Source organism: Triturus cristatus, chromosome 7 (genome assembly GCF_964204655.1).
Source record: "Triturus cristatus chromosome 7, aTriCri1.1, whole genome shotgun sequence".
Lineage (NCBI taxonomy): Eukaryota > Metazoa > Chordata > Amphibia > Caudata > Salamandridae > Triturus > Triturus cristatus.
Genome location: NC_140590.1, coordinates 1,747,890,623 through 1,747,915,716, shown reverse-complemented (window position 1 = coordinate 1,747,915,716; position 25,094 = coordinate 1,747,890,623). Strand labels below are relative to the sequence as shown.

Sequence of the window (25,094 nt, the reverse complement as noted above, 5' to 3'; positions counted from 1 at the left end):
TAGGGGAAGTAATACATGGTATCACCGAACCACCGATCTTTAAAGGAGTCATGGTTGTCCACCCCACAGGCACCCATGGCATCGACTATTCCAATTGACTCGGACCGCAGGTGAAATGTTACACAGTAAAGGGAATGAGATTTCTGAGATGTCTTACATGGCAGGCACACAATAGATCTCAAGATGCTGAGTAATTTATCCAATCGCGTGTATTTTGTTTTTGCTTTTTACATCCTGGTACAAGCTAAACCTGAAAAAAGATGCTCCAGAATGCAAAAAAAATTGTAATAAGCCTGAAACCAGACAGCGGCCTAGCACACACGCAAATGTTTCAGCTAGGTGGAATTGCATGGCATTCTCTAAGATATGTTTAACATTTTAACAAAACAAGACCCAGCAGAGGCATCAATGAGAACAGCAAACTCCATCATTCTCTGCTTTCTTGGAATTTACTTTAACACACTCACCTTCATCTTTTAAGTGCATCTTCTTTGGAAAGTTAGTGAGGGAAATTTGTAGTTATTAAAAAAGATTGAAGAGCAGAAGATATTAGGTTGCATTCCTGTGAAAAAAAAGCCTAGTAAATTATATTACGTTTGTAATTGGGGGAAAAGGAATAACATAATTATGTTGTACAAATTGATGAATAAACATAGTACTTTTTTGCTTTCAATGTTTAAAATATAATGATTTGCATCAAAATGTAAGAAATATGTTATACCAAATATAAGAGGCTTGAAAACAGTGATAAAAATGAAAACCCACATAAAATATTGTATGTAGCAAATGTTGGGAATATTTTTGAATCGGGTTTTAGAAATAAAGGTGCGATTGGACATATAAACTATATCAGTAAATGAAAATGTCTTCAGTAAAGAGCATTCAAATACAATCCATCATGGTATGGGAGAGTCTTGAAAGTCATTATTTATAGTATAAAATTGTTAAATTAAAAAAGCAGAATGATACAACTTAAAATCAGGAAAACGGACACCACCTTCATTCTTTGCGCATTTAAGTTTGGACAAGACAAGAGTGTTTATTATTCCAGAGAAACTTGGTGCAAATGGAATTGACCCGAGAAAAGTAGAAAGTGGGTATTTTAAAAGGTAGCATGGACATTATATAAAGGACATGTGGCACAATCATCATCTTGATGGTATCTAATCTACCCCACAGGGATAGGTGAAGAGGAGACCATGATGAAAGTAATGTCTGATTTATAATTTTTAAAGTACTAGAATTATGACTAATTGTGTTTGGAATAGTAGAGGAAAACCAAATACCAAGGTATTCAATTTTGGAAGGGAAACAGGTAAAATTAATGTCAACAAAAATATAATGACAACATGAGGGATTCAATGGTAGAATTCCACTTTTAGAGAAGTTTAGTTTACAGCTAGAGATATTAGAGTATAACTTCATCTCTTGTAAAAAAAAGGATTTAAAAAGGAGTGTTAAACATATATAACATCAGCATAAGCCGATAGCTTGGTTTTGAGGGAACTGTGTTTAAAACCTTATATAAAATAAACAATAGAAGAGTGAAGCCAGAGGGTTGAAGGGCTATAAACAGGAATCACTCATGTTTTTATAAAGGGCCCTCACTCACCAACCTAGTTGGTGATATGCTTCATCATTGGGCCCCCACCAGAGAGGCCGAATGCCTCTCCGGTGTGCTTCAACGCCTGATTACAGCTGAGCAGGATTTTTTGTGTGGTGAGTGGAATTGATAGTGCAGTAAGTAGAAAACAGAGAAACAAGAGTCATCACGATGTAAATCTAAGGTAAATACCTCGTGTTGTCCAGGTCATGATGAGTAACTTACTGACTTACTGCTCTAGGTCGTGCCCGTCTACAGGACCCGAAAGCTGGGAATGGTCTGCCATCGGAAGTATTTAAATAAGTGTACCGCCGCTGTAATAGGGCGGACACTCAACTGCCGGCATGACGTCGGCGTGCGTTAGTCAAGGAATGAATGATAATATCCCATGGGGTTCAGTCTTGAAATGGTGATTATCCATTACTAATTTGTAACTTTTCTTATAATCTAGAGCAGTTCCCCTCAGTCACCCATTCACGACTGTCACTTTAATATATACTGACAGTGACTATCCAGCTGTCATTGGATAGTACTAGTATTTTTGAATGGAGACCTGTTCGAATCACGATATCACAACGTTCTGTGACCTCTCTGTTGACAAATGCCCTCATTGCACCTACCCAATAACTAGGTAGCATTTATTCTTAGCGTTTAATAACTTAACTAATGGGCTTCAATAGAATTCCCCTTTTTTAAGTACCGACGGTTCACGCTATTTTATTTGTGGCAGTTTCCTTCCACAACAGGGTGCAATTACACAGCCTCTACAGTGTTACAATGGGCGCATGTGCATTCACAATCGGAGCACCGGCACGTCCGTCTACAAGGTTAGCGGTACATTCCTCTGACATTAATGACGCACGCTAACGCACGCTGATGTCATGCCGGCAGTTGAGGTTCCGCCCTATAACAGCGGCGGTACACTTGTTTAAATACTCCAGATCGCGGACCATTCCCAGCTTTCGGGTCCTGTATACAGGCACGACCTAGGCAATGCAGGCGGCTGACTTAAGTTACTCATTACGACCTGGAAAACACAAGGTATTTACCTTAGTTTTACATCGTGATGACTCTCATTTCTCTGTTTTCTACCCGCTAGGGTGTGACTATCAGTCACCGCCCCCTGCCAGGACCCATGCTGTAATACCTCTTCATTTTGAAACGTAAGCTCTAATGTCTCCCTTAGATGTTCTCACTGATTTTAACTTAGAATCTAGGACCACACAGGCGTTTCCAATATTGTTTGGCAGTTCCACTACGTATTTAGGCAAAAATCTAAGATAGTTCTGAGCTGGCAAGAAAATAAGTCGAGCGCCGCTCATAGTATATTGCACATACCTCACTCTGTTATGATCAGGCAGAATTGCACCTAGATCACGAAAACCTAATATTAGCGTTAGGCGTAATAAGTCACTCACTATAGTTGTAATTTAATTGCCTACTGGGCCACCAATTCTTACTAGACAGTAACAACTCATGCTGTTACAGTTAAGGGCACATGCGGTTACATATGATCGCTCGCATTTTGGACTAGTTACCAGGCGAATTACGTGTAATTGTCATGTCTTGTGTCTGTGTTTTTCAATGTCCTTTTCTCCGTACAGATTTATTAACGCATTCAGAAGCCCTCAAGGCGTGATTTTTTGAACCGTGAGTAATCCGGTTCCTCACGTGGCCATAGGTTAGGGTGCGTCTTAGCGAGTGCATACCGCCATGGTCCCAGGTCCTGAGGAAAGCCTCGCAACTGGTAAACAGAGGCTGAAACATGTAGACCTAACGTTTTAATTTGGGATGTGGCTGACCAATTTACTCAGTCGCAACGTCCACTACACATTTTTAATCTAGACTATTTTAACTCCACTTACTGCACTATCACTTGCACTCACCGCACAAAAAATCCCGCTCCGCTGTATTCAGGTGCTGAAGCACACCGGAGAGGCATTTCGCTTCTCTGGTGGGGGCCCAATGATGAAGCATGTCACCAACTAGGTTGGTGAGTGAGGGCCCTTTATAAAAACATGAGTGATTCCTGTTTATAGCCCTTCAACCCTCTAGCTTCACTCTTCTATTGTTTATTGAATTTTCCTGGGGAATATGAAAAGAGACAAAGAAGTTCCCTCTCTCTCTTTTTGTTTAAATATAAAACCTTATATAAGCATGTACAATGAATACGTTTAAGAAAAGGTTCTAAACTAAGAATAAAAAGCAAAGGGGAAGTGGGACAACCTTGTATAGTGCTTCTACGTAAATAAGAGTAAGGGGAAAAGCATCCATTGACAAAAACACTAGCACGAGGATCAGAGTATAGTTATTTTATAAATGAAATAAATGTAGGGCCAATCCAATGGAGAGTAGTGAACATAGATTGGCAATTAATGTAGCCAGAAGACTTTTCAGCATCAAGAGATAACGTAGCAAGAGGGTAATGATATTGATTACCAAATGCAATATTATTTGATAGCATTCTAGCATTGTCTGCAGCAAGTCTACCCTTAATCAAACCAGATTGCTCAGATTTGACAAGTAGTGGAATGACATTCTCAAGGTGGAATGCCAAAATGTTGGAAAATGATTTGCAATCATAATTAATTAATCACATATGATGTTTTTTATAAAGGGTTTGATCGTTGCCAGGTTTAGGAATAATAACAACCAATGCTTCTAAAAAAGATCCAATAGCCTTTGAATCCAAAATAAAAGAATTAAAAGGTGCAAGTAATTTAGGAGCAAAAATTGAGGAAAAAGAAGAAGTGCAATGGAAAATCCATCTGGGCCAGGAGCTTTAGCTTCATTTTAAGGGATTTAATGGCATTCGTAATCTCCTGAAGAGTTATGCCAGCTTCTAATGATTTAAATTTATCAGGAGTGGAAGGAGGTTAGAAAAGACCATTAATAAAAGTATGCATATTGTGTTCCAAAGGATTGGTGTCATCTGAGTATAATGATTTGTAAAATTCTAGGAAAGTGCTAGAAATTATAGCATCTGAGGATGCAATTATGTTGGTAAATTCATTTCGAATGGGCCCAATACTTTTACGTTCAGATTTAATGTATAAATATTTAGCCAACATTTTGCCCGCTCTAATTAGACCCTGTGATATTTCGATTTAACTTTAAGGAGATTACAACCATCAATGGTAGCAAGTTTATAGAGGGTAGACTTGGTTTTAATCAATTCGCCTAAGACAACACAATTTAGAAGTAAAATCAGTGTGCTCTAGTGCTTTAATTTGCTGTAATAACGTAGTATGTGGAGAATTTGCTACCTTTTTCCCTTTAACTAAATATGCTATAGTAAAGACTAGAAAAGAGACTTTAAAAGCATCATAGCTGTTAGGAATGAAGGTTTCAAGGACATGGTTACATTTTAAAAACTCATTAACAAAAGCAGTAGCTTCTGTAATAAAATTATTGTCCGATAAAAGAAAATTATTAAATTTCCAATGCCCAGTTTTAAAATTAGTGAGCAATAAATCAAAAGAAGATAAAACAGGGGCATGATCGGAGATAAAAGTGGAGGCAATTTCAGGATGGAGGGAAATAGAGACTTAGTAAGCAAAAAATTATTAATTCTGGAAATGGTGTGATGCACATTAGAGAAAGATGTAGAATCACAGTTATCAGGATTACAAGTTTTCCAGACATCAAATAATGGACTGGCAATGGCGGATTGAAATGCATTATGAGATTATTCAGGATTACATTTACATTTAGATTTCCTATCAGTAAAATAATCTAACCACTGGTTGAAATCTCCTGCTACAATAACATTGGGATTACCAAAGGAAGCCAATTTTTTTTAATGCTATTCCAAAAATCAGGATCACTCTTGACAGGACCATAAATGCTGAATAAAGAAATCTGCCTGTTATGAATTACAACATTAACCAGTACCCATAGTCCATCAGCGTCACATTGAGTTGATACAATTTGTGCATGTAACAATTTATGAAAAACAATGGCAACACCATCCTTACAGTTAATAGCTGGAAAATAAACAATCTGGCCTACCCTTTGCTATTGTAACTTAAGTGATTTAACATTGTTACAATGAGTCTCGTGTAAAAAAGTAACATGTGAATTAAATTTAGACAAATGAGAAAGTACCTTTTGACTTTTGACAGGATGTCCCACACCACAAAATGTCCACGATCAACATTAAACATATTGGGGATTAGGAGTAGGAAGACAGAAACATGGGTGACAAGCTGCAAAAACGTGAGAGAAAATAAAAAGACACCATTTATTAACATCAAAACAACATGTAAGCAATGCAAACAGAATGACAATAGAAAACAACAAGCATTTGCAATGCAATAGGTCTCGCATTTACGTGAGTTTAGGCTATTGGCATTGTAAATTACAATGCCTTTTATTTATGTTTTAAAAACCAAAACATGAATAGAAGGCATTGTCATTTACAATTCCAATAGCTCAAACTTGCGTAAATGCGAGACCTATTGCATTGTAAATGCTTGTTGTTGTGGAAGTAATCTCTAAAAATTGACCTGGGTTGAAAATAAGCTATCACTGAAAAAACTGAGTTTCTGCAAACATACTAACATTTTGCAGTGAGGAAACCCCTTCTGCCACCCACAGCAAATTTTAGGATATTTCCTTTCCCCCACCCACCCTTGAGGGGCATTTAATTATGCCCATGACACACCTACATTTTCAACCATTTTTCATGGTTGGAATAAGTCGTACCCTCAAAGTTGTAAGTTTGTATGGGTTTACAAAATTCCTGGCATTTCTCACCCTGGCACGGGCATTCACACCCACAGGGGGAAATGTATTTGCACAGAAACGTCTGTGTAAAAGAAACTTCTGTGCATTATAGAATATCATAAAAGTTATTTTGACCTGATAGAAACGGCTTTTTTTGGGCATGAGTCGTTTGGCCGAGTTAATGGTTTGGTGAACGAGAATGATTGGCGTCACTTCCAACTTCACAGACTTCAGCATGTATACATAGATCCTGCCTTTCAGTGTTGGCTTTATTGCACACATTCTAGAACTTAAACATATTTTAAGGAACTAGTTTCTCATAATTGTAAGCATTTGTTTGTATTAGATGTCAATATATAAGGCACGTTAATTTGAGTCGACATGTCTGACTGTTTTCATTTACTTGTTGTACACAATACTAATTTGGGCTGAAAGAAATACAGGTGCTGTGATCTGTTCAAAAGAATGTGTGTTTTCTGTAAAAAGAAAAATAATGATAAAAGATAGTGGCGGCTTCTGCTTCCACTGCATTCGCCTCTCACCCACACTAAATATAGCAAGCTATGTTTTTAGGTCTCGCCTACGCAGCGCGCATGCGCTGCATAGGAGGAGACCTTTAGTAATCGATTCAGTTTTTGGCACCAAAACGTGCACGCGTTGCATTGCTTTCAGTGGCAACGCGTGCACGTTTGGCGATTCCCTTGCGGGAGCGAGCTTTGAAACCATCTGTTTGTAATTAACAGATGGTCCCTGATTGCTCCCGCAAGGGAAACAGTCGCAGGCCCCCTCCTCTCTCCCCTCCCCCTGCTGCCAGCGCGTGGCGCGCAAGCTTGTTTTTAATGTCAAGGCAGCTTCCCTGAAGGCTCGGGTCGTTTTGCCCATGCGGGCGTCACAGGAGCCTATGTGGCAAAAATTGCCGGCACAAATGAGGGCTGCCGGGGTGGGCATCACACATCCAGGACTGGCTAAAATACAGCACTCTCTCATTTCTTGCAGTTACGGTAGGCCAGCTGTGGAAGGGGAATTGAGGTGTGAGAGGTTACTTTCCTCCTGACTCTGGTCAGAGCAGGCATGGGATCTCTTTATGCACAGCACAGTCTGTTGTGTAATAGCCGGGATTTGGCACTCACCATGGGGCTGCTGGCATCGTGGGCCCTGCACGACTCAGCAGGGTCACTGTGCACAAGTCTCTTTATGGTTGTGCTTTAACAGTTCTCTGGCCGTAGTGCTGGTTACCCCCACAACACTTCTGGTGTGCAGCTTCTGCTTGCGCTGCCCTCTTTCCATTTCTTATGTGCGGTGAGCTCTGAGCCATGTCTTGCACTGTTAGCTGATCTGGGCAGGCCTCATTTTACTGCTGCAGTCCGAGTTCTTTGTTGCTGTTGTGCATGGCTGTAGTGGTGGTGCCATTCACAGGCCCACCCACGCTCGTCTTGCTTTTAGTTGCTGCTTCAGCAGTCACACAGAATGCCTCTGGCTGGACTGCTGCACTGACACTTCTCCCTTCTCGCTGCAGGCACTTTGGCACAGTCTCCTCGCCCCATGCAGGCGTTGTAGGTGCCGAGGATGTCGGTGTGAGAGGGGCACTTCACCCCCTTTTTTCCTGCTGTCCGATCATGTGCAGGTTCATGTCATGTAGCTGGTCGGGCAAGCCTTACTGATTTGGGGTGCCACGACCTGCATTCCCCCCTCAGGGCACGACAGAGCTGCAGCTGACATATAAAAAAAGTGTGAGATACCCAGAACTAAGGAGCCTTGCTTCACATTCTGCAGGGGGCTCATCATTTTTTTGTATTATGACACTGGATCAAGGCTCCCATTTTTTTCTTTACTAAAAATGTAATTGGCCTTTACCACTATGTTTGCACTATGTTTGCAGATATGTGTAAAATCACATAGCAAAAGTACATAAAATACCATAAGCAAATTCCTCTCATCCAGTTCTAATAAGGTCAGACCTCACAGAAATCATTTACCAAAAGAGAGAGTTACAATACTGAGTGGGAAGGAAGTTGTGGTTTGTAAGAGACATTGCCAGTAGAGAAGTGACAGAAGGCGAAAAATTTCTAAACAATGGATGATCTCTGTCACTTTATTTATCATTTATTGCAGACAGCAACCAGCTCATGCTTGATGGAAGGCCAGACAGAAAGATCATACTGTAGCGCATAAGTTCCCTACTCTGCCTTGAGGCCTATGTAGTCAGATCTGCAATATAGTTCCCCACAATGTGTCTGGTTAGGGCTGAAAAGAAAAAAATAACAAAATGCATGCTTTGTGTGGTTTCATAACACTGATACCAGTAATTTATGACATGATGAAATTACATAGCTTGAAAACATAAATAACAAATTGAAATAGTCGTTTGGGCCATTGCTAAGAAAACAAGATGTCAAGGTCTTTTCTACACTAACCACATTCAATTATCAAATTGTATGCATTTTTATTAGCAGTTCAATCTGTTATATAGCCCTTGGAGTATGTTTTCCTTCCAAATTTGTTTGAAAAAATTATTTAGATTTTTGAATTGCATATAAAATGTAAATTTATATACCAAAGCACCTGACTTTTGAAATGTGCACTTTTCAAGCAAAATTGTATCCCTCAAATACTGCGAATGTACACATTTTATGAAGACCCTTATTCTTTGCTGTTACAGACAACTGAATGCAAAAAACTGCAATACGAAAAATACACATAGATACATAGAGAGGGTTGTATTCATAGATAGAGGTGTGTAGATGGATAGTGTTGTATATATAGCTAGATCAAGTTGCTGACATAGATAGGGTTGTATAGATAGATAGGGTTGTGTAGATAGATTTTCAAAAATAGACGTAGATACAAGAGGAAATTGGGATAAATAGCAGAGCTTCAGCTTGTAATATATTAGCTAAATAGTTATAGAAGCATGACATACATGACCACTGAAAACACGAGAAACTCATACAAGCAGGATATACAGACTAAGGACCTTATTATTATGGTTGTCTATGGGGCCGGTAAATGTGCGGTGACATTCGGGGACTGCCGTATTAGGAGTACGGCAGTCAGACCTCCCGAGAACTGCCACAACTCCAGGGACCCGCAATCCCTGGCATTGGAGCGTCAGTCTTGAGGGTGCAATATGCTTGGTCTGCCACTGTGGCACCGCCAAGCATATTACGAGTATCCTCTCTGCCAGCGGTCTAATGGCTGTTTTCACACCATGAAACTGGTGGTGGTGCATGGGGTGCATGCAGGGCCCGCCTGTGTGCATGCACCCTTGTTCATGCATGTCATGGACTTCACAGTCCTTGCGGTTTAGGAACCTGCATTGATGGTCCCGTGGCCGTGCAGTTCTAAGGCTCACATATGAGCCTTTGTACTGCACCACCACTGGACTGGTGCACCTCCCACCAGACCACACAAATACTTGTAATCTGGTGGGTGGCAGTCCTGTTGGGCATGTGGGAGCAGGCAGTGGCGTAGCGGCCCGCTCCCACACCACCAAACTTGTAATTGGGCCCTAAATCTATTTACAAATACATTGACATGCAGAAGCACTGAAAGCAAACTAAAATGTCTCACACCCAGATTAGTTTACAAATATATTTTTAACTCTCAATTAAAATACATTCCAACATGATATAAGGGAGTGCAGTTATAAATGCCCTTCATTGCCCACATACTTAAACAAGCATTGGCATAGCCAATAGGTCTCACCTTTGGGACCTTATAAGTGTTTAGCCATGCAACAGTTGATGTTGCACCAAGGATATTGTGCTACATGACTAAATACTTATAAGGTCCCAAAAGCTAGACCTATTGGCTATGCCAATGCTTGTTTAATTTAGAGGGCCACATAAATCTCATATGCCTTACAATCAGCTGTCATGTGCCACCATTTTATTCTTTCAGGAAAGCAGCAGAGTGACAATTTTGAATAAAATATGGCCCGCTCTGTTCTGGCAGTGGCATCCGTTGAACAACTACAGGCATGTACTGTAACTCACAATGAAAGTAACTTGAGGCCTCTGCCAACCATTCACCTCCTAACAGTAACAAATGCATGGGAATCACAAAAGCATTAAGTAAATAAATAATTAAGCTGGCCGCTATAGTTAAAGCCGACGTGCAAGAATTTAAATATATACATTAGTGAAAACCAGAGGGCCTGCTGAGATGTCGTGGCTGGAATAGGGAAGGTCATTAAAGAAAAAAGTGCTTGCCGACTTATGAAGGAGACCGTGTAACGCCATAAGTAACAACAAGGCGGTAACAAGGAGGGACTAACAAGCCTCATAATCAATCGGAAGCCAGTATTTACGAAGGACAATGACACCAGCCGTGGCTTCCACAGCATACTCTACTACAGCGTGCCTCACAGAGCGAGCAACGCATGTGCGCCGCCGTTAGGCTCGACCTAAAAAAGCACTCACAGGAAAACAAGAAAAAGAATAAGAGAGTAGGAGGAGGAGGGGATAAGAAAGATACAATAAGATAAAGGAACAGATCAAGGACAGATAACGAGATCTGAGATGCAGAGCATGAAAAGTGAGCATGAAACGTGACAGCATCAAGAAGAACAGCAGAGAGATAAAGAATATAATATATAAAAGACAGGCATACAGATTAATCATAGAAAAAGAGGAAGCATAAGAGAAACACGCAAATAAACAGAACTATTAGGAACACTGAAGAGTAGTACTCATAGAATGAGATGAGATACTCTGAATACAGAATTTTAGTTTAAAAGGATCATCAAAGGACCGTGCCTTTGTAGGTAAATTCACAAAGGCACGGATCTAGAATGCCATGGCGAATGTTCAATTGTCTTATTTGAGGCCGATGGGCAAGACATTATTTTCTTCTGGCATTAGTGGCATTGGAAAGGTCTTAAGAGTAACTGGCTGCCTGATGCAGCTCCGCCGATCGGACCCTCTGGCTGACAACAAACAGATGGCAAACCAAAACAAATATGCCAAACTCGCGCTGAGCCTCATTTAAATCACAAATGTCAAACAAACTTCACCGTATGGAGTCGGGCATCCTGGGAATCGTGGTGATATCGGCGTGCTTGGGTGACAGCAGGCCCACGAGGTGCAGGGACGCCCGCCCGTGACTTCAAGGAAGAATCAATCGGCTCCAGCATCTCCGTCCTACATCACCCTGCGGCGGTCCGCAACGGAGCGCAGCCTCAACGTGATCCTATCGACTCTCCTTCGGCTCCTGACCTGCGCAAGCACCGAGAGTGGCGCGCTCCTCTACAACCGGGTCCTCATCAGGAAGCAGAGACAGCCGATACACCGGACTCTGGGAAAGTCAGCCAAGCAACAGAAAATGACAGGGAGGGGAAGCAAAACAACTAAATCGGTTAAAGGCAAGAATATTAATATTACATCTCCCTTCTCCTCCTCTGATGCACAGTCAAACCTTTCAGAAGCGAGGCAGAGGCGCCCAGAAACTCGTGGTGCCAAGAACAAAGAGCTAGTAGAAAAAGGGAAATCTCCTGACACGACTGACCCTGCACTCAACCAATTAAAAAAAAACACTAGTCAAAAACTGAGGCACCACAATGTTAAGCAAGGGCATGGGCATGGCTCTCAGCCTCTAATCTCCAATATCTTTTGCTCTAGCGCAGGGAAAGAAAGTAGCGCTGAGCTAAATGGGGGACTGATATCAGAGAGCTCGCAGAACCCCCAAGAAAGTTTGCAGAACCCTCTGGGAGACTCAACAGCAATATTAGCTCTAGACATCGATCCAACCACAACAAACTCTACACCATTAGAAAATTCAGAGGCAGACGGAGGAGCTGGGGGAGTGGTCTTAGAAACTCTTGAGGGTGGATCTGGGCAAATAGAGAACGTGCTTCTAGCAGATTTACAAGACCAAGATATAAGAACAACCGAAACAGAACCTATTGCTAAAGAACCTCCAAAATCGGATGACATATTACAAGGGAACTCAGAGGATGGGCCAGATCTACAGTCAAAGTCATCGGGGAAGAAGGATAAAACTATGTCTGTGACCGATGAATCCGAGCTATATGAGACCGGCCTCTCTACATCCAGTGATGGCTCAGGAAATGAGTGGGGACACAGTACGGATTCTGAGGCAGTTTGGCAAACTGCCGCGCAAAAGGAGAAATCATGGGACAAAAAGAAAAGACTAAGTAGACGCAGGAGTGGGGGAAATTCAGATCACGGAAGCAATCCTGAACTCAGGTGGGACTACTCATCGTCTCAATTAACGACTCCCTCGGAAGGCACCGTATGCTCGGGCGTAAATTCTTCACTAAAAGGGGTAACTGGGGCCAATAATGTCAGAGGCAAGGGTGATCCCACCTTGGCAGAAATTCTACATTCCATCAAGAGCGTCCAAGAAGAAGTTAAAACAGACAATAGAAGAAATAGGCAAGCCACACAAAAAATACAAGGCGCAATTAGGAAAGTGGGTCGTACTTGTGCCGAGATCGCTGACAGAATGACGTCCGTCGAAGCACGCACAGAAAATCTTGAGAAAGACGTTTCCTCTCTGAAAACTCAGGGGGAAGAACATGAAGGAATAGTCAAAGATTTAATGATGAAGCTCGAGGAACAAGAAAACAGAATGCGGCGCAATAACCTACGCTTTCTCGGGATTACGGAAGGAGTCGAAGGGAATGATCCTAGGTCCTATATGATCTCGTTATTGAAAGCCACATTTCCCGAGATTCAGCACTGGGACCTGGAGAAAGAGATTCAGAGAGTACATCGCTTCCCACTATCAATACCCAAACGCCCACAAGCTCCAACTCAATACCCTCGCACCATGCTAGTCTTTTTTGGAAACTTTCTACTACGCCAGATACTTTTTGATCTAGCAAGGCCAACAAGTAAGAGGGAATTCAATGGAGTCACGTTTTTTACCAGACCCGATTTTTCCCATGCTACAGTGGAACGTAGGTGGAGGCTAAGACAACTCTTCACCCCTTTTCAACAAGCAGGAGCAACAGTATATTTACAAAATCCGGCACGCCTTAAAATTATCTTCAAGGGTGTTACACGCAGCTTCACTTCTGAAATCCAGGCCCAATCCTACCTCCAGGAGATTACTGAATCTACCAGAGACACAAACAGACATTAATATGGAGCTGGGAAGGACTGAGACCTTCAGGAAACTTTACTAGAATGTCTTTAAAATCCCTTAGGATAATTTGATGGGAAAGGGGTCAATCCAAGGTGACGGAATTAGCAAGGCATTTAAAAAAAAAAAAAAAGAGGAAGCCAGCACAAATGGGGTGGTCAGCTTGGGGAAGGGGATCCGATCGGTGGGGTCCATGGGTCCTAATTGCTCAGACGCCCTCATCCTGGCTCTGCCGAGCCAGGTAGTTCCATTGGCAGGCAGAGGGTGGGGGGAGGGTCTCCAAGGGGTTGTAAATGGGGGGGAAGGGCAAGGGAGGGGGTTGGTACCAAGAGCTTTGTTCTGTGGTCGTATTGTATTGTATTTTCCGCCTTTTTTTTTTCTCCAACGTGTTTTTTTAAATTTTTATTATTCTTTGCTTTTTGTTTTAGTCAGGGGATCAAGTGAAGTCGAGCAATCTAGAGGTTTGAATGAGTAAATTACGTATAGCAACCATTAATATCTGTGGCCTAAACGATTCAAAGAAACGTCGTCACACTACAATTGCGCTTAGATTTCTTAAAGCAGATATTGTATGCCTCCAGGAAACACACATTGATAGGACACAGATACACTTATTAGGAACACTTGGCTATACAGTAATTGGGGCCACAACACAAAATACCAAGACACGGGGGTGGCAATTCTTAGTGCTAAAGGATCACTTCAATTTACACGCACGTCTACTGATCAAAACGGAAGGTGGGTTATCACAGAATGTCGCAGGGAAAATGGCGAATCCATCACCATTTGTGTGATCTACGGTAATGTAAATGATGACCCTCAAATTTTTGACTATTTGAATAATGAGTTGGCCGAGTGGCCTCTACCAAGCATTATCTGCGGAGACTTTAATATAAATCTTCCGGCAAATCAAGATATATTCGCAGATAAAAATTGGAGCTACAATGGTAGAAAACCCAAGGTCTTTAAGGCCTTGAGGGCTTTATGCCAAGAACAGGCACTAACGGATATTTGGCACTCACAACATCCTACGGATCCAGGTCACACTTTCTATTCCTTCCCTCATAATAAATTGGTGAGATTGGATTATTTCTTCACATCACATTCCATTCTTCACAAATGCACTGTAGAAAAGACCCCACGCATCATCTCGGATCATAACCCCTTAGTTCTAGAGATTAGAGGTGAAACTATAGTTAATCGGGATATGGCTAGTTGGACTTTTGAAAGGTCTCTATTGCTAAATGAGGATTACTGTAAACATATGAGGCAATGGCTCCCCCAATTTATTAGGGAAAATCTCGGCAGTACTAAGATTGAAGTGGTCTGGGATGCATTGAAAGCTGCAATAAGGGGAGAGACACTGAGTTTCTCACTTGCCTTAAATAGGAAAAAACGCCAAATACTAGAAACTCTACAAACTCAACTGGCAGCCGCAGAAGAAAATTTAATTACGGCACATAGAGATGGCATCGAACCTACTGATGTCTTGGCCAAATTAATGACAGCCAAATCGGCAGTTATGGAAGTAATAGCCAAAAAAGCTGTAGAAAGACTCGAAATTTGGAGAAAGGAGGCATATGAGTGTAGCGAACAGGTCGGACATCACCTTGCAGTCAGGGCCAGATTAAAAACCACAAGAAATATTATTCATTCAGTGTTTGATGCCACCCAGGCCATAATCTCAGATCCTACAGGCATTCGGAAAGTGTTCTTGTCGTATTATCAGGATTTGTATCAGGAAACTACCAAAACCTCCACAACAGATATTATGAACTATCTTAATCGGATCTTATTTGAACAGTTACCACAAGATGACCAGATTCAACTAGAGGAGCCCCCCCAATGGGTCGAGGCTCTGCTATACATTGATAGTCTCCCCAATGGTAAAGCTACTGGATTAGATAATATTCCAGCAGAATATTATAAAAAATTCGCTGTAGAGTTAAAAGAGGCAATGTTACCCTTATTTATGCATGTTTTTAAGGGAGGGAACCCACCTGCATCATGGTCCCAAGCAAAAATTGTTGTTTTTTTGAAAAAACACAAACCAGCTCAGGATCCCGCATCCTATCGCCCGATTACATTAATAAACTCGGATAAAAAAATCTATTCCAAAATGCTAGCGGTACGATTATCTGGGGTAATTCATAAGGTTATATCACCAAGGCAACACGGATTTATTCCAGGACGCAGCACCACAGATCATATCAGGAGAACCATCTCACTTTTAGATGCAGCGCATATATCTAGGGACCCCATAGCACTTATTCTACTTGACGCCGAGAAGGCCTTTGACAGAGTCTCCTGGCCTTTTCTTTGGGAGTCTCTGTCAAGGGTAGGGCTAGGTCCCCGACTCATTCAGGCATTTAAGATGCTATATTTCCAACCTACCGCAAAGCTATTTATAAATGGAACATTTACTGAGACATTTAAAATAACTCGAGGCACACGTCAAGGATGTCCTAGTTCACCTCTTTTATTTGCGGTATACATTGACCCCTTCTTACGAGTATTGGAAGGTAATCAAAGGATTATCCCAATCATTACCCAAGGTTGGGAAACAAAAGTATTGGCTTACGCAGACGATATTGCGCTTGTAACGCCAAATCCCGTAATGTTAATGGCGGAAGTTGAGCTAGAAGCGAAGAAATTTGGACGTCTGTCAGGCTACTCCCTCAATAGAGCTAAAACCCAGATCGTTTGTAAAAATATTAGTATGGGGGATGATATTAGACAGGTGGAGAGAGCCACATATCTGGGAATTGATATTATGACTAATGTTGAAAAATTAGTCGAGTCTAATATCGACCCCCTGATAGATAAAATTAAACCTGAGTTAAGGCGATTAAATAACTTACATCTTTCTATAATCGGGAGATGCAATATTATTAAAATGCTCTTTTTTCCCAAATTTCTCTACCTTATGAGGGCTATCCCGCTAGAATTCAGCAACAATTGCTTAAAAAAGATTGAGGATCTGTATTCTGGGTTTATCTGGTCCTACGCAAAATCTAGGAGAGCATATAAGTTCCTCTCCTTACCAAAGGACAGGGGAGGTTTGGCTCTGCCAAATATTAGACTGTATTATTGGGTAACTACTCTCTTGTATAATTACACCCTTTTATCCGATAAACCAATCGATGACCTTCCAGAAAGTATTCCCACACCTATTGAACTTATAATGGGCAAAGATGCCTGGGGCTGGGCTTTGAGATTTTTAAATGATTCTCATTACAAAAAAGTACGGTTTAAGACACTGGCCGCTGGATATAAAATCATGAAAGCAGTTAGGAAACTGATAGGACTTGGACGCTTGAATTATTACACTCCGATCGATAAAAACCCCAATTTACCCAAAATTTTTAAAGATTCAGTAATCAAGAAATGGTTAGACAATGGCTTGTCCAAACTTGGTGATTTTTATTCCCTCACTGGTTTAGTTTCTTTTGAGACACTCAAAGTACAATATGCACTAGACTGGAGGGATTTTTTCAAATATCTGCAACTCCGCGACTTCTTAGGTAGGAAATGTGGTGGCCCATCAGGTTTCGTCAATAATCCTATCATAGACAAGCTGAGAAAGAACCATTCATCTATAGGAATTATATACAATTCCCTCAATTCCCTAATGATTGATGACTTGGGACAGGGGGCTTCTAAATGGAAAGAGGAAATTGGCATCACAGAAGATCTATTTTTACATTCAACTGAATTAGCACAGAAAATACTTATACCAGCACGGCTTCAGGCGCAGTACTATAAAACTTGCTTCTCACTTTACTATACGCCGAAAAAGATTGCTAAATGGGGAAATGGAAAGGGAACTTTATGTCCACGCTGTTCTACGTCTCAGGCGGATCTGGATCATATGCTAGCTTCCTGCGTCACACTTAATGTTTTAAAATTCGACATAACTAAATTCTTCAAAGAAATATTAGGTAGGGATGTAAGTCTTTCTTCTGCCTTGATCTGTCTAGGGGTAGATCGGGAGGTTCAAGGTAAACTAGGAGAACAACTGATTTTCATAGGCATGGCCGTATATAGACTCACTCTAACCTCAGCCTGGCTAGATCCAACTCCCCCTGGATTTCATCAATTGCTAACTCGACTAGTGTCGAACTACAACTTTGAAAAAGCTATATATGAAAAAAGAGGGATCCAATCTCGAGCAAAAGGTTTAAAGATATGGGAACCGCTGACCAGATGGCTTGAAAGGTGAATGGACGGCCAACCCTTGGGGGGTGGAGGGAGGGAAGGGTGGAGGGTAAAAAGTTATAAAAATGTGCATGAAAGAACGATATACGAAAACTTGTAGGACACAAGACTGTATCTTTTTTTTTTCTTACTTTCAATGGAGTTTTGCTTCTAATGGCATACAGTATAATGTATTCGGCTACTTAAGTATATCATTTTTTTTTGTATGCAAACTACAAATTTAAGATGTAAAATATAACAGCGTTATCATGCACAAAATAAAAAATTGTTAAAAAAAAAAAAGGAAGCCAGTATTTACGAAGGACAATGACACCAGCCGTGGCTTCCACAGCATACTCTACTACAGCGTGCCTCACAGAGCGAGCAACGCATGCGCGCCGCCGTTAGGCTCGACCTAAAAAAGCACTCACAGGAAAACAAGAAAAAGAATAAGAGAGTAGGAGGAGGAGGGGATAAGAAAAATCAATAAGATAAAGGAACAGATCAAGGACAGATAACGAGATCTGAGATGCAGAGCATGAAAAGTGAGCATGAAACGTGACAGCATCAAGAAGAACAGCAGAGAGATAAAGAATATAATATATAAAAGACAGACATACAGATTAATCATAGAAAAAGAGGAAGCATAAGAGAAACACGCAAATAAACAGAACTATTAGGAACACTGAAGAGTAGTACTCATAGAATGAGATGAGATACTCTGAATACAGAATTTTAGTTTAAAAGGATCATCAAAGGACCGTGCCTTTGTAGGTAAATTCACAAAGGCACGGATCTAGAATGCCATGGCGAATGTTCAATTGTCTTATTTGAGGCCGATGGGCAAGACATTATTTTCTTCTGGCATTAGTGGCATTGGAAAGGTCTTAAGAAAAGCAAATTTTGTGGCCAGACGAGGTGATAATTTTTTGGTAGAGCGTAAGTGTACGACATCTTCTATAATTTAGTATACATTTCTGTGGGCCTAAAGCCATCCCCAGCTTCTCCTATGTTTGTTTCAATGTCCTTTAAAACGCCTAGCTTGCTAGTGGCCAGTCCTGCCTCCTTGTCCCTCCTTTTTTCTCCCAGGAGCAGGGACTAAGTACAATATCATAACGCTTTGTTGTGTTTATCTGTTCATGGGGGGGGGCATTTATCATTTTTTCCACCTTGTGTTACACTGTGAACGCTCAGGCCCATAGCTGCTTACATTTTATTGCAGCATTTGTCCCTCCCTGTTCCTCCTAAGTGGCTGATATTCTTTTGTATTCATCACAATGGCAGCTCCCAGGCTCGGCTTGGAAATGGAGAGCAATTAATTATTTTGCTTTTAATTCTGCCCTTTAATTTCCTGGTTCAGTTGGTCATAGCGGAAAAAGACCGGCTGCTGTACTCTGATCTGATCGGAAGTGCTGTGATGGAGGTGCTCTGCTGCTTGGTGACTGCTGGCATGATGTTTGTATCAGCATGATCACATTAGCCTGCATTTAAAAACAACTCCAAAAATGCAACTCACAGTTTATTTAGACAAATTTTTCCTGTGAAAAATGACAATCAGGCACAAAAACATACACAACAAGCATTGGCATAGCCAATAGGTCTCGCTTTTGGGACCTTATAAGTATTTAGTTATGCAGCACAATATCTTTGGTGCAACAACATTAACTGTTGCATGGTTAAACACTAATAAGGCCACAAATGCAAGACCTATTGGCTATGCCAATGCTTATTTTTATTTTTAAAAGGACAAGCAGCGCTATCAGGCTCCGGCTGCCACTTAGAGGTAGAGAGAGAGAGGTGTGTAGGGAGAGAGAGAGAGAGAGAGAGAGGTGTGTAGAGAGAGGTGTAGAGAGACAGAGAGGTGGGTAGAGAGAGGTGTGTAGAGAGAGGAGTAGAGAGAGAGGGGTAGAGAGGGATAGAGAGGGGTAGAGAGAGGGGTGTAGAGAGAGGAGTGTAGAGAGAGAGGGGTGTAGAGAGGGGTGTAGAGAGAGAGGGGTAGAGAGAGAGGGGTAGAGAGAGAGGGGTAGAGAGAGAGGGGTAGAGAGAGAGAGGGGTAGGTAGAGAGGGGTAGAGAGAGGGGTGTAGAGAGAGGAGTGTAGAGTGAGAGGGGTGTAGAGAGGGGTGTAGAGAGAGAGGGGTAGAGAGAGAGGGGTAGAGAGAGAGGTGTAGAGAGAGATGTGTAGAGAGAGGTGTAGAGAGAGAGGTGTAGAGAGAGGTGTAAATGGAAAGAGATTAAAACATGTAACTGGCAACTGATACAGACAATAAGTAACATCATGCGTTTCAGAAAACCAATACTAACAGTGATTTTCTGATTATAAACAAATCTCTCTCAGTGCTAATGAAAGACAGCAGGTGATTACCGGCAAGAAAATTTCCTTGCATGCTTAATACTGTTTACAAACATCAATGCGCGTCATCTTCATAAAAAATTTGGGGTAACAAGAAATATGTACATTAGTTGCATGTGTGACTTTGTTTTCGTTTGCAGTCTGTGTATTTCGCCTACGGGGCTTCTAAATGTAGCGAAATTCACTTTTATTTCTCAGAACACAGTGCAAAATGAAGCATAGAGCAGATATTCTGCTGGTGGTGCCTTCAGATTGCATGGTGACCCCTGCGCCCCAAACTGGGCTCCAATCAAATCTTGGGCCGCCTCTGAAAACAGACAATTTATTGGAGCGAACATCAACATATTTGTCTCCATCCGCGTGTGTGCAATGGTGAGAACTCAGTAGAAGTGCTTCTTGTGAAATAAATACAAACAAATAAATCGGGACAGAACAATTCTGTGAGATATCATGCAGCTGAGAGCAGCCCCGTCCTGTTAATCCTTTCCAGAGGCGTCTGAAGCAGACCTGCTGGCTGAGACCCACTTGGTTACTCAGCGAGTCTGTTTCATTTTTTAAACATTTCTTCCGCCAGCCTGTTAATTTGTAAATGCAGGAAGACAGGGAGGGGGGAAGGTAAGATTCTTTCTGTTTCTCTTGTAAGCGATGGGCTGGACATTGCAGGAGGGGGATGGGTAGAGCCGGCCATAGTATTAGAAGCAAGAAGAATCTTACCTCCTCCCTTGTCTTCATGCATTTACGAATTAACAGGCTGAAAGACGAAATATTGCAAAAATGAAACAGACTCGCTAAGTAACCAAGAGGGTTTCAGCCAGCAGGTCTGCTTCAGACGCCTCTGGAAACTTTCAAGGCGTGCGTCCTGCAGAACCCGGAACTTGCACAGTAATTATCTGTAAACAAACTGTGCGTGCGTGGGAGTTCCATTGGCGTGAGGCCGACGGCTGTTGCTAGCAACACAGATGACTGGAAGAAAGCAGCTGGATGCATAGGGTGGGTAAGTACAGTGACACGAGTGCTGCTCCTGAATGAAGGAACTCAGGAAACTTAAGGTAATTCGGAACATGGGACTTGCTGGGGATTGCCCACATAGGAAACCTTGAGGATGGTAAATTGACGCCCTTTACCTCCCCACAGACGGTGTATCAAATGAACCCGAACCACAATGTGAAATACGCACATCTGAGGCCCACTTGGCACATATAGGGAATGGGAGACTTAGAGATCCCCTGAATATGCCTCCTCTGGATGGTAGGTCGTTAACGGGAGAGCTGGAGTCAAAGGCGATCTCAGTTACTGACACAATGCTTAATAACATGCCGGACAATTTGGGTCGGTTGAGAGGCCGGTGGTCAAGAGACATGGGAGATTTGAGGATGTAAACTAGGAGGCAGTCCTGATGCATCCGTGTGAAGAGGCTTTAAAGTCAAGGTTGAGATTGTTCAGCTCAAGATACTGCACCAAATTGATTATAACCGAAACAGATTACATTGCATGGGGATGGCAGAATCCCCGGCTTGTGTAAACTGCGATGACGCAAGGTTACATTCATGCACATGTGGGGCTGCCCAGCCACCCAAGCAGTAGGGGCTGCTACCGGATGGAGGATGGTGGGGCAGCAGACGGAGCAGGAGGGGGTGGACGGGAGGGAATGAAGAACAAAAATAGAACTTACCTAGAACGGCTGGCTGCCGCCTCTCCAGGTTATGAAATGTGTCATTTGTACATTTTTTAAAGATTTGCTTCGAAAGAAACTCTTTAAAATAGAAATATTAGTGGACATTACCACATTTACAGCTAACTTTGTATGTTTAGAAGAGCAATAATGGTGAAAAATGCACTGCAAATGCTTGCAAGTACACTCAAAGCTATGATTTGAGCGTCTGTTTCATTTTTGAAATATTTCTTCCGCTAGCCTAAACACTGCAGGCTTTAAACAGAGAGCCCGTTATGGTACTGCAATATATACAAAAAGTTACATTATTATTAAATGAGGAACTGGCAAGTTTGTAATGACTTAACAATATATATTGATTTCCAAGGTGATAACTCTTGTTTTAAAATAAGGCAACCTTAGCAGCATTGTAAGTTCAAGCATTGCAATCTTCAGAACTAAATTGCATGGCTCTTCTGTGCAACTGCAGTAGAGAAACAAATAAAAAGAAGACGGGGTGGGGGTGACGATTGAAGCCTGCCACTGTCAGAAAGCAATATTAAAACAAGCACGAAAGTCAAAGCTCATTGAGGCGCGCAAGGCTTAATGAGCCTTGACAGAAACCCACATGGTGGCTGCGTGCGTGCACGCGAACGTGCATGCAAGCTTGAGGTCAGGAAAAGCCTGTGGTAGCACTTTCAAAAGCCACTCACTAAATTTCTCGCAGAGCAGCGCATGCGCTGGCTCAGCTCTCTTGGTCTTGTCCTTCTTGTCCTCCCTTCCCTGCATTGATACGACCTCTGCAGTCAGCAGCAACCAGCCCTGCCATCCCACCACTAGCTCAGCCTCAGCCTAGAGAGAAAGGAAGGATCCTGGGCAAAGGAAGCCCGAACGACCCCCCCCCTTACCTTCCCATGCCTGCCCCTGGCACCCCAGGACTGACCGAGGCAAAGCAGGCACCCTCCCTCCCCATGCTCCCCACCAAGGGCAGAGATGTAGAGGGGGAGCGGGAGAGAACTGCTGCAACCCTTCCCTGGCTCTGGAGAGATAACAAAGATAACACACAGGCCCAGCATATGTGTTTGCTTATGTGTTGCTATTTTTCAAAAGACACAATTTGTAAATGTGCGCTGCCAGTAAAGCTTCTCGGCAAGAGAACTCATCAGTTTGGGATAACAAGCATTTGCAATACAATAGGTCTCGCAGTTGTGAGAGTTTGAGCTATTGGCATTGTAAATGGCAATGCCTTTTCTTTACGTGTTGGTTTTTAAAACATAAATAAAAGGCATTGTCATTTACAATGCCAATAGCTTAAACTCTCGCAAATGTGGAACTATTGCATTGCAAATGCTTGTTTTTAAAAAGGCACAGATGGGAGGCACAGGAAGAGACAGTTTACTCAGAGACACAACAGGAGTCATCTGGGCACAGCAGTGGTGTAACAAAAGCGGAGGTGGCCCCCCTGCAAGATACACAGAGGGGCCCCGCTCCGGATTTAACCCGAAGCTCTAAGGCCTTAGTACTTTGCTGAGGGGGCCCCTTTCAGCTCAGGGCCCTTCCCTGCACCACAGGGGATGCGGGGGCCTGTGTTACATCCCTGGGGCACAGTGGTGCATGCCTGTATTTGCGATAGCACATTAAATCCAGACCTACTGCCTTTGCCAAGCAGTGCTCCCTGGTGAAATGAGTGTCTCTTCCGAAAAATGAAGGCGTCCTCCCGCTGAAAGCACCGAAGGTCTGCTAAGAAGTGCTTTTGTGCTGAAAGCATTGCAGGTCTGCTGAGAAGTGCAGTTACACTCCAACAGAAAGCATGGTAGGGCTGCTGAGAAGTGCCAGTACCCTCCCACTGAAAACATTGCAGGTCTGTTTAGAAGTGCAGTTACCCACCCACTGAGAGAATTGCAGGTTTGCTGTGAAGTGCAGGTACTCTCCCCCTGAGTGTATTGTAGGTCTGCTGAGGGGTCCAGTTACTGTCCCACTGACAATATTGCAGATTTGCTGAGAAGTGTAGTTACTCTTTCAGTGAGTATTGTAGGTCTGCTCTACTCTCCGGCTGAAAGCATCCTCTGTAGGTTTGCTGAGATGTACTATAACTTCCCTCCTACTAAATTAGTTCTCTCCTTGCAGAAAAGGGTAGAGATGCTTCCCGTCTCATTGTTGCACCCTAATGGAAGGCACAGGTACTGTCTCTTGCAACAAAAACACTAGCCGAGGACTGACTGTGCGACTCATCCACAGCACTGAGTCACACTCTAAGTGGACCAAGCATGGATCAAGAAAGGTTCCACGGCCTCCCATCAGAAACTGAAGTACCTCTGTATGGAAGCTTTTGCACTGAACACTCATGGGTTAATGCGCCTGCTGATAAGATCTGAGTGTAGCCGGCACATCATGGTGCTGATTCCAGTAAGCCAACGCAGGAGGTTAGTGGCCATGCTGCAGAGATGTTTGTGAGAATGTTGGTCAAAATTCAGAAAAAAGACAGGACATCAATGTATACAATGAAAGTATCTGTGTACACTCTTCCAAGAAAATGGTCCTGTTAGTAATGTTTGAAAAGGAAATCGACCTCCCCCTCTCTGTCTCGTGCCCTTTCTCACCTTTCACTCCGTCCCTCTTTCTTCCTCCCTTACCATCCCCTCCAGCACGCAGGGAGAACGGACGGAGCTGAAGTACTGTTAGGGTTTGTCGTAGAAATCACGCTCAACCTCATGCAGAGTCTTAATGAATAAATACCGATTGTGCAGATCCAATACGCAAGTGCCTTTCATGTGTATTCCAGAAATATTTGCTAAAATTATTGTTTTAAAAAATCACACCATTGATTGTAAAAAGAAGAAAAGGTGTTTATGTTTTCTTTTGTATTCGTGTATTATTATTTGTACTTTACAAATGCTTATTTGCAAGATTAAGGTTTTTGCTAGTATGCAGCATGCACAAGTCACGTTGAAGGTTCAGACCTCTTGTTCTCAGCAAGCACGTTTTGGAGCACACTCTGTATGCAGTATGGAAGAGTCACGTTGACGTTTCAGACAGTTGGTCCATGTGCTGCACGCGTTATTCCTTTCGCATCTAAGCAACCCCACCCGCCTGAGAATCTATTTAAACCCCAAGCGAACTAAAGCACATGCTTACGCTCGTTATTGCTTCACTCACCTGGAGTCTGCAGCCCTTCGTCGGTCGGAGTTCCCTCTTGCGTCATCCTGGCATCTCCTACGCGCTGAGCAGCCTTTCCGGTCCAACCTGATTAATCTTCCCCTTCTCAGCAAAGGAAACCTGTTCTCGTCGTTCCGGTCCCGTTTTTTAAAGGCGCCTCGACCTGAAAAAAGGAAAGTAAGTTAGCGGTCACGAAAAGGACGTGCAGAAGATTACAATAAGTCTTTTATTTATTATTTTGGAAACAAAGGAGAAAGTGACTTTGGACAAATGAACAAAGGTCATTATTGAGGATTTTGAA

General features: G+C 42.4%; 1 long non-coding RNA gene across 1 annotated transcript; it reads right to left on the bottom strand.

Annotated features, from left to right (window-relative positions):
* Positions 1 to 464: 464 nt before the first annotated feature.
* LOC146812989 (uncharacterized) lies at positions 465 to 24,894 on the bottom strand. Its single transcript, XR_014966939.1, has 3 exons — positions 24,794 to 24,894; positions 5,711 to 5,811; positions 465 to 562 (listed from the first exon to the last, which is right to left on the bottom strand). It is a non-coding gene; the product is annotated as an uncharacterized LOC146812989 (long non-coding RNA).
* Between the last annotated feature and the right edge of the window lie 200 nt (positions 24,895 to 25,094).